General features: G+C 33.6%; 1 long non-coding RNA gene across 2 annotated transcripts; it reads right to left on the bottom strand.

Annotated features, from left to right (window-relative positions):
- Positions 1-2,042: 2,042 nt before the first annotated feature.
- Positions 2,043-4,821, bottom strand: LOC144546397 (uncharacterized). 2 transcript variants are annotated; one of them, XR_013508763.1, is made up of 3 exons: positions 4,574-4,821; positions 3,941-4,207; positions 2,043-3,057 (listed from the first exon to the last, which is right to left on the bottom strand). It is a non-coding gene; the product is annotated as an uncharacterized LOC144546397 (long non-coding RNA). The 2 variants fall into 2 exon arrangements; XR_013508762.1 differs by lacking the exon at positions 4,574-4,821 and having other exon boundaries at positions 3,941-4,538.
- Between the last annotated feature and the right edge of the window lie 4,017 nt (positions 4,822-8,838).

Genomic DNA, 8,838 nt, shown 5'->3' with positions numbered 1-8,838 from the left:
ATCGGCTTTAAACCCATTAACTAATTGGGTACTCTATAAAAAAAACAATGGTTTGACTTATATTTTTTAATTTTCTAAATTATAATTTCTGATTCTTGACTTTATAATTCTAATTACCAATTATAATTCAAAAAAAGATTTTAATTTTAACCTTAAATTTAATCTGAATTACAAATCAAACATTCAGAGGAGACAAATTTTTTTTCAAAGAGAACGAAGTTGATCGAAACCTATAGATCACCACTAAAGCTCAGAATGCAGGAGCTGCCCCCTAGAATTATGTGGGTCTGCCCCTGCCTAGATGTGACAAAGTCAATAGTTCTTCCGCATTGGGAAAATTAACCTCTTTCAATAGTTAAGAGAATTTATAGAGTAGGTTAATTCGATCATAAGATGGAGAAGATTATTTATCCATCGAACAACTCAGTTAATTATTTCCTATTATTGTTTAGTACACATTATCAGCTAGCTTGGTGCATATTTGCGATCTAAACTCGATTAAATCAACTGAATTAAACAAATGCAGTGAATAGATCTCGAGATCTGCCATTGGGTTTGACTAATGAATTAAATAAAATGAGCAGCTTTGGGCAGTGCACTATATGAAGTATAAAATAGTAGACTATATCAAGTAAGCAACTGAATTGATCTCGAGATCTGCCTTGAGTTTACTTTACAATTTACTAGAATTGTTTCCTGCATGTGAATGCTTGGGTTCTTTCATAAAGAGTCAAAGACGGAGTTCTAATCTTTGGATTGGTGGACATATAAATGGGATTTTCAAAAATTTGTGCAGCATGAATTTTTAAAGCACCCGGAGCTGCCCAACACCCAAGCTTTAAATTGCATCTCACATAATCATGATATTTCTAGTTTGAATAATTTAAAGTGGAAAAAATATGTAACTTCAAAATTTTGTTCAGCATTAATACATAAAACACTCAGCTGCGCAACACCCAAGCTTTCAATTGAACTCGATCACATAATCATGAGATTTTTTTTTTTTTTTTTTTGAAAGTCCATAGGCAATTGCTTTCAATTGAATTCGATCACTTAGTACGATGAGACGAGCTTAGAAAGAGACGCCATGCTTTTTTTTCTCTGTTGGTATCGCCTCTTTTCATCTAACAGGTCACACCGCTCAAGTGCCGATTTTTATTATATATCATGAGATTTCCAGTTTATATATATCCAGTGAGATATGTAGTGTGTATTTTTTTTTAAATTTTAATTGAAAATATATACATGTAACTTTATATTTAGTAGGATACATACATGTGATATGAAGTGGGCTACGGACCTACATATGGTGCTTGGGAAGTAAAGAGGTCGTTTACTTCTTTCTCACAATTTTTATTGTTAAAATTCAAACAGTCTATTTATACCTTTCAACATAATCTCCATTCAAAATGCGTTTGAAGACCAAACTTTACATTTTCCTTGAAACTTTGCATTATTTTTTTAGAATTTTGAAATCACTGTTTTAATATATATGGTAAAATAATAATAGTCGTAAAAATTTGATTGGTAAACTAATTAGTCACCATAATATGGGAATTGATCTCCATATAAGTGACGGCGCGCAGATAGACAATTGTTCTATAGGCGTGTACACTAGTACAAAAAACCCCTTCACTGACTGTTAAAATACCCCTACACCGACTGTTATGGCGGCGTCAGTAAAACCAGCGCCAGTGAAGATTAACTTTTACTGACTCTCTAAAAACAGTCAGTGTTGGGTTCAACACTGACTGTTTTAAAGCGTCAGTGTTGAACACCAACACCGACTCTTTTGAAAAAGAGTCAGTGTTGACACCAACACCGACTCTTTTGGAAAAGAGTCAGTGTTGAGCACCAACACCGACTCTTTTTCAAAAGAGTCAGTGTTGAGCACCAACACCGACTCTTTTTCAAAAGAGTCAGTGTTGTGCACCAACACCGACTGTTTTTCTGTGTTGGCATGATTTTGTTTTGCTAGCCATATATTACCATTCAACATTTATTGACATTAAAAAATTAATATGCCACAATCACAAACAAAAGACACCAAACAAGTTAATTGCCATTAAAAATTATCAAATTACATGTTATCCAAATTACATGCCATATATCCACAAAACACACAAAAGACACCAAATTTTATCCAAGTTAATTGCCATCAAAAATCTATTTACTTGACTTAAATAAAAAATGCTTCTCTTTCTTGCAACCTATAACTAATATAAAGGATAGTACCACCCGAGAAGAGATGACATTCAATTGACGAGGCCTATTCAACATAATCAACCTCACATTGATCAATGGAAAGAAAACCAACCCAAAACTACTTATATCCATAAATAGCTTCATCTGAATCCTGGAACAATTGTGTTTTCCCTAATAATGCTTGCATTTCATTCCAATTCTTTTATGCCCTGACCGAACAAAGCTTTCATGCATCCATGTCTGTCAGAGATGAAAACTTTCAAAAATAGAGGTTACAAAGTGCAATTACAAACCTGAAATCATGGCCCCACTCGGATATGCAATGCGCTTCATCAACAGCCAACAAACAAATCCCAGCCTCTAGCAAACTGTACCAGAACCTATTAATTATTACACATGCAAATAGGTTGTTTAGAGATAAACACATATCAACTTATAATTCAAAAGCAAGCTTCTCCATGTACCATCAGTTAAACACTCCTAAACTTGATAAAGGGAAGAGAGGTGAAATAACTGAAAATAGGTTGTTTAGCCAACCAAACTAGCAAATTAACATATCTGCCAATAGCATTTAACATCTTATGAATTGTATTATCCTTTTCAGCCTATTTGCAAATAAAATATTCAGGAGTCTTGACATTTCTAAGCTATGTATACTTTGAGAATTATGAAGTACCTGCCAACAATGTTAACCACAGATTATTTTTTGTTTTTATCAGCACCAGTATCGAAATCATAAATAAGGCACCTCAAATTGAGCCAAGTTATGACGAGGACTGATGAAACCAAGAGAATAAAATATCTTTTAGCAAAGAATAAGCTTGTTCTGAAATAAGCTGCGGCCGCACCAATCTGTAATTTACAGATGAACCAGAATTATATGTTAATTTGTAGTTTGAATATAATAATTGTATATAATAATCTCGAATTGTTTAATGCTGACTAGACCAAACTTAGTAAAAAAATGAAGAATGGAACTGGTATGATAAATTGGCCAGTCAGTATTAATGAGTAGCCTAATAGTAATACTTGGGAATTATTATAGATAAATTGGCCAAACTGGTATGAAAAAAATCTTCCTCACTAACACATGCATGACCTGTATTCAAAAGTTCTGGTATTAACCGACTGAGATCTCAGCCATGCCAAACACAGATAAATTTTACTAGCACAACTTGGAACTTTTACTGCATGATAAAACTTGTTACTGGTATGGTTCAATTAGTAGATTGACTGACTACCAAACTGCCGAGTTTCTCAAAAAAAAGTCTGACTAGCTAACACTGCATTTCCACCCAATCAAATCCAGCAATTGGTACGTTATAGATCTACAGGTCAGAACAGAAACATCTGGATTTTGGCATCACTTTGCAATTCATACTTCTATTTAGGTTTACTTAAGCGTCTGATTTTACTCGATTCACACAAGGCAGCACTCAAGGGTTGTAACAGTCAACAAGGAAAAAGGATAGCAATGCTCAGATCATAATCGAAACAAGGCACAAACTGTCACTATATCAATTATCGTATCGAATGCCCAATTCGGATAATTAGCACAACACCAATCATCAACAGAGAAGGGAAGAATCAAGCACAGTAGTGTATGTCTCATGGAAAAACAACCCAACCAGTTGCCTCCGGGAAAATCAACAACCCTCGAGGCCAATCATAACAATTCAAAGCACTCAGTCAAGACACAAGATTGATAATTTAGAGTCGGGTTTGAAGAAATTACCCGAAATAGCAAGGCATTAGTGAGGGAGATGGAAAGTGGCCGGTACCAAAGAAGTACCTCGCGTCACGGCCATCAACTAGCAAATTCACCATCACACCGAGACAACAGAAGAATTCAGAAGCACCAAGAGGACAGCGCTTCAAGCACCCGTATTTCAACCGAGAGACAACCACGCACCGAGTTTCTCAAAATCACAACGACCTCTGAAAGAATTTGTGCTTGAGACTCGTTAAGCATTGCGGCAAAACCCGAGAACCATGCTTATAGCTGTACACAATTGAACTCACTGCTTATAGATGGAATACGCAAGTAAAGTCAAATTGATAAGCCTTGAGATTTCTACTTGACATGATTTGTAAAGGGTTTGAGCCTAACGTCATAAACCTATAACACTCTTATAAATGGGCTGTACAAGAAAGTTGAAATTGAGAAGGCAATGGATTATCTACATGACATGAAACCAGTACCAGTATGAACCTGATGTCGTGACCTTTAACACTCTTATAGATGGATTATGCAAGAAAAGGCATTGTGTTTGTAAAGTCCAGTACCAGTATATAGGACCCAATGAAACCAGTACCAGTATCCAAAGGGCAAAATGGGAAATCGCACCAAATTAATGAAATTAATTACCTTGAGAAGCTGAATATCTGTTGAAGAGCACAACTGCGTGCTTAGTACTCATGTGCTCGGGGTAGGGTTTGTGCTCGGGGCAGAGAGCTGAAGCTGAAGCTTAGGCGGAGAGCACAGGGAAGCTGAAGCGGAGGGAAGCTGAGGCGGAGGGAAGCTGAGGCGGAGAGCAAGAGAGGATTTAGGGCTGGGCGAAAAGGGTGAGGTCTGGCGGCTAGAAGGTCTGAAGAGAGCGAGAGAGACGGAGAGCGTTTATCGCAAAGAAGAGGGAAATGAAATTTAGAAGGGGAAATGAAGTTTTTCGCGGCTAAAATCGAAACATATAACTGGGAACGAAAATTTCAGCGGCATCTGCAAAAAAAAATCACCGACGGTTTTAAAAAAAAGGGTCACTGTTGAGAGCAACACTGACGGTTTTAGATAAAAGGGTCAGTGTTAAGAGCAACACTGACTGTTTTTTGAAAAACAGTCAGTGTTTAGAGCAATACTGACTGTTTTCGAAAATAGTCAGTGTTAGTGTTAACACTAACTGTTTTTTGAAAAACAGTCAGTATTGATTATCAACACTGACGGTTTTTCAAAAAAAAGTCAGTGTTGAACACCAACACTGACTGTTTTTTTGAAAACCGTCGGTGATTTTTTTTGGCAGAAAGTTAAAAAATTTGCAAGGAAGAAAAATAAAAAAGTTTGCAAAATAATTTTGTATATATAGGATTATATTATATAGATTGAATTTTATTTAAGAGATATATTCTTTGCAAAAGTTTATGAGATAAAAAATATTAAACATAACCAAAATAAATTTTTCGAAGTTCGATCATGTCTAAGCTTCAATCCAACTAGAAGTGTTTATAGTGCTTCGATGTTTCAATATTTCATCCTCTTGATTGATAGGTAAATGAAAATAAAATTTCATTTCATTGCACATCAACCGTTGATTGATTACGTAAAAATGAACGATATGAAATTATTGGCTCAATTTCAAGAGACAAATAACGATAAAATTATATAAAATTGACATTTATAAGCATTATTTGACATATAAGATGTAAAAAGAGTATAAAATATTTATTTTTAATTCTTTTCATACTATTTTCTTTACAATTATTACCTAAATTTAGATTTGTAAATTTATATCCGTTTGATAGGAGATGAATAGTCTTGATTTCAAAGGAGGTGTCCATTTTTGAGATTGTGGGTGGGAGTCCATATCCTCTCAAGTAACTTAATGTATTACATGTGTTCAATGAAATGTTCAAGCCAAAATAGTATATTTTTAATTATTATATTTGAAAAAAAATAATTAAGGAAAAAATATAAATTAGAATGGAAAATGAAACAAACAAAAATATGAAAAATATACATAATTGTTAAATATCTTCCAAATTTAGACAGATTTATAAATACAAATTTATTATGTAAAATAAAAACCATATTGTATACGATAAAAAGCTTAATAATTAAAGTCAAAATTTCATGTTAATATAATTCCTTTAGTATGTTATACGAAAGATCATACTACTTAATCAATTTAAACAATTTAAACAATTAAATAATTAAACAATTGTACTAGTAATTTAAACGGTTCCAATCGACCCACGGACGACATTTGGGGTGAATCCAATTTGAATGGTAATTCTTTTAGCATGCTCTCTGTTTTGCTTGTGTTTGACATAATTTCAACTGTTGGCTTCCCTTTGAGGTGAATCCAATTTTTTCTGCAATAAATATATACACAACATTAGAATAATTTTATGCAAAATTTGAAGTTAGAATTAAATTGAATTTAGAACAACCCACCTTAATTTATGCAAAATTCATATATGCAACATGCATGTAATGCTATCTAATTTGATGTTCATTTACACATCCATCCAAGCGACAGAATATAACGAGATCGTAAGGCTATAAACATTACACATTGGATCGAAGCTTACAATTGTTGGAACTCCAATTATTTTTTTTGTTTTTAAGGTTCCTGGTACTAACATGATCATTTTAAAATAAATTAGGAATTATTTGATTGCAGATCACCCGTTGATTATTCATAAGAAAATGAACGGTCCACAGTTATTAGCTCAATTTGTTTGAACAAATATTGATGAAATTATATGAAATTGATAATTACAAATATTATTTGGTCACAAGTTATGTATAAAAGTAGGAAATATTTTTTTTGGAATTTATTCATATTATTTGCTGTACAAAAATCATAAATTTCATCATCTGCTGATATTGCTACCCAACACTGACGCTTTACCAACAGTCAGTGTTGCTACGCAACACTGACTGTCTTGATAAACAGTCAGTGTTGAGTACCAACACTGACTATTTTTAAAGAGTCAGTATTGCTACTCAACACTGACATTTTATAAAGAGTCAGTGTTGAGTACCAACACTGACTGTTTTTAAAGAGTCAGTGTTGCTACTCAACACTGACGCTTTACAAAGAGTCAGTGTTGAGTACCAACACTGACTGTTTTTCAAAAGAGTCAGTGTTAAGTACCAACACTGACTGTTTTTAAAGAGTCAGTGTTGCTACTCAACACTGACGCTTTACAAAGAGTCAGTGTTGAGTACAAACACTGACTCTTTTGAAAAAGAGTCAGTGTTGAGTACCAATACTGACTGTTTTTAGAGCGTCAGAGTTGGTAATCAACACTGACGCTTGAAAAACAGTCAGTGTTGGTGTTCAACACTGACTCTTTTTTGAAAAACAGTCAGTGTTGATAACCAACACTGACTGTTTATAAAGCGTCAGTGTTGAATAACAACGCTGACTGTTATTTAATAAAAGGGTCAGTATAGTGTGAGCAACACTGATGCTTTGCTTAAAAGAGTCGGTGATTAAGGGTCGGTGAAGGGGTTTTTTGTACTAGTGGTAATTGAACACCAAAATAATAAAAAGGGGGAATTTTACAAACTGCCCATCCTCTAGGAATAAATCTTGCCAATTAATTACATATGCCCAATCCTTGAAATCCAGACTAAGGCAATGAAGCCGAATACAAAGATGGGAAAGAAACATGGAATGTTTTTGGAAACATATGATAAGGCTCCACAAATCATGATGACGATTCCAATGCCTCATTTTTTTCATACCTCATCATACCTCATATTTTATATTTTCATTTTCAAAGTCCAAATTGTCGATCCGAACCGTTCAACAAAATATTTATACTAAAATATGCATGAAGATGAAATTTTATATTTTTTGAAATTTTTTTGCTATTTTTTAAGATAGGTACAAAATCACTGTTTTTGAACCGTTGAAAAAACAATGATTTTCTACCCATCTTAAAAAATAGTAAAAAAATTTCAAAAATTATAAAATTTCATCCCTAACCATATTTTAGTATGGATATCATGTTGAACGGTTCGGATCGACAATTTAGACTTTAAATATAAAGAAAATGAAGATATAAAATATGAGGTATGATGAGGTATAAAAAATTGGAACCCTCCTCACAAATCATAGTAAACATATATGATATATGAGGAGGGTTCAAATGCACCCAAATTTTTGTGCATCCAAATGCATTCTATCTTTCAAATTTTTTTTCTCCGTTTACAAAGTCCGAATAGTCAATCCGAACCGTTAGTTGCGATCTATATATTAAGATGTGCTTGAAGACCAAATTTTACATTTTTTGGAATTCTTATTATTATTTATTAAGCCACTTTGAAAATCGCTGATTTTACATTTTCTGGACCATTGGATCAGCGATTTTCAAAGTGGCTTAATAAATAGTAAAAAAATTCAAAAAAATGTAAAATTTGGTCTCCAAGCACATCTTAATATATAGATCGCATCTAACGGTTCGGATTGACTATTAGGACTTTGAAAACGGAGAAAAATGATAGGGTGCATTTGCTTTCTTGAATTAGTAATAACTGGGTTGGGCCTCCAAGCCCATCTGAGATTATTTTCATTGGTGGAGTTCACAATTGTGGTCATATTGGGCCTTGATTATATTTCCCACGCTTTTGGAGACTTCTGGAACAAGGCATTAGTCAAAGGTGGTGCTTTTATCTCCGATATTGTTTTTAATATCCAACATTAAATGAAATGACCGGTCAAGTAATTGTTTTTTTTTTTTTAAATATTCAACTATATATTCTTATTTTATAAACCTTCAAATAGAACAAGTAATTCTGGATGGTGTATGGTTGGAGCTTATGCCTCACTAGAAGAGGTTCCTGATTCTAATTCTGGTGCATGCAATTTTTTTTATTTTTTGGTTTTCAAATGATGACTCCAATACAGA

Source organism: Carex rostrata, chromosome 29, assembly GCF_964058835.1.
Source record: "Carex rostrata chromosome 29, lpCarRost1.2, whole genome shotgun sequence".
Taxonomy (NCBI): Eukaryota; Viridiplantae; Streptophyta; class Magnoliopsida; order Poales; family Cyperaceae; genus Carex; species Carex rostrata.
Note: the sequence above shows the minus strand (reverse complement) of the source record. Positions and strands in the feature narration are given on the sequence as shown.